This window comes from Lynx canadensis, chromosome A3 (assembly GCF_007474595.2).
Source record: "Lynx canadensis isolate LIC74 chromosome A3, mLynCan4.pri.v2, whole genome shotgun sequence".
Classification (NCBI taxonomy): domain Eukaryota; kingdom Metazoa; phylum Chordata; class Mammalia; order Carnivora; family Felidae; genus Lynx; species Lynx canadensis.
In genome coordinates, this window is record NC_044305.1 from 97,123,870 (window position 1) to 97,126,166 (window position 2,297).

Sequence of the window (2,297 nt, forward strand, 5' to 3'; positions counted from 1 at the left end):
CAGCAGAGTTTATAAGTGACAAGGTCAGGGTAGGACAGAAATCTGTTTTAATCCAATGATTATGGAACACCACAAATTACCACTATTTTCTACCTTATATAAATAACATTTAATTAATCTAAGTTACTGGTAATATAAAATAGTGTACAAACTTAGAAAATAATTGATTAACAATAATCAATAAGAATTGTTTAAGTGGTCAATACTACCCAAAGCTATCTACACATTCAATGCAATCCCAATCAAAATTGCACCAGCATTCTTCTCGAAACTAGAACAAGCAATCCTAAAATTCATTTGGAACCACAAAAGGCCCCGAATAGCCAAAGGAATTTTGAAGAAGAAGACCAAAGCAGGAGGCATCACAATCCCAGACTTTAGCCTCTACTACAAAGCTGTCATCATCAAGACAGCATGGTATTGGCACAAAAACAGACACACAGACCAATGGAATAGAATAGAAACCCCAGAACTAGACCCACAAACGTATGGCCAACTAATCTTTGACAAAGCAGGAAAGAACATCCAATGGAAAAAAGACAGTCTCTTTAACAAATGGTGCTGGGAGAACTGGACAGCAACATGCAGAAGGTTGAAACTAGACCACTTTCTCACACCATTCACAAATATAAACTCAAAATGGATAAAGGACCTGTATGTGAGACAGGAAACCATCAAAACCTTAGAGGAGAAAGCAGGAAAAGACCTCTCTGACCTCAGCCGTAGCAATCTCTTCCTCGACACATCCCCAAAGGCAAGGGAATTAAAAGCAAAAGTGAACTGCTGGGACCTTATGAAGATAAAAAGCTTCTGCACAGCAAAGGAAACAACCAACAAAACTAAAAGGCAACCAACGGAATGGGAAAAGATATTTGCAAATGACATATCGGACAAAGGGCTAGTATCCAAAATCTATAAAGAGCTCACCAAACTCCACACCCGAAAAACAAATAACCCAGTGAAGAAATGGGCAGAAAACATGAATAGACACTTCTCTAAAGAAGACATCCGGATGGCCAACAGGCACATGAAAAGATGTTCAGCGTCGCTCCTTATCAGGGAAATACAAATCAAAACCACACTCAGGTATCACCTCACGCCAGTCAGAGTGGCCAAAATGAACAAATCAGGAGACTCTAGATGCTGGAGAGGATGTGGAGAAACGGGAACCCTCTTGCACTGTTGGTGGGAATGCAAATTGGTGCAGCCGCTCTGGAAAGCAGTGTGGAGGTTCCTCAGAAAATTAAAAATAGACCTACCCTATGACCCAGCAATAGCACTGCTAGGAATTTATCCAAGGGATACAGGAGTACTGATGCATAGGGGCACTTGTACCCCAATGTTCATAGCAGCACTCTCAACAATAGCTAAATTATGGAAAGAGCCTAAATGTCCATCAACTGATGAATGGATAAAGAAATTGTGGTTTATATACACAATGGAATACTACGTGGCAATGAGAAAAAATGAAATATGGCCTTTTGTAGCAACGTGGATGGAACTGGAGAGTGTAATGCTAAGTGAAATAAGCCATACAGAGAAAGACAGATACCATATGGTTTCACTCTTATGTGGATCCTGAGAAACTTAACAGGAACCCATGGGGGAGGGGAAGGAACAAAAAAAAAAAAGAGGTTAGAGTGGGAGAGAGCCAAAGCATAAGAGACTGTTAAAAACTGAGAACAAACTGAGGGTTGATGGGGGGTGGGAGGGAGGGGAGGGTGGGTGATGGGTATTGAGGAGGGCACCTTTTGGGATGAGCACTGGGTGTTGTATGGAAACCAATTTGACAATAAATTTCATATATATATAAAAAAAAAAAAAGGTTTAAGTGTCCATGCTGTTGAAGCCTGTATCTTTTGTTCTACATACTATTTCTCTGAAAATACTTCAGTGACCTGAATGGGTCACTATGTTGGTAAAAACATATGATTGTTAAATTTTAAACAGGGGAATCTTTTTTTTAAAGTTTATTTATTTTTGAGAGAGACAGAGCATGAGCAGGGGAGGGCTCTGCTCATGAGGAGGGGAGGGAGAGAAGGAGACACAGAATCCAAAGTGGGCTCCAGGCTGTGAGCCATCAGCACATATCTCCACATGGGGCTAGAACTCACCAACCTTGAGATCATGACCTGAGCTGAAGTCAGAAACACTTAACCACTGAGCCACCCAGTCACCTCAGATACTTGTTAAATTTTAATCAATCAATAGAGGAATTTGTAATTATCTTCTTAATATTATAGTACCTGGTTATTTCAAGATCATATATTTTTTTAAAGTTAGGTATGAGAAAAAGA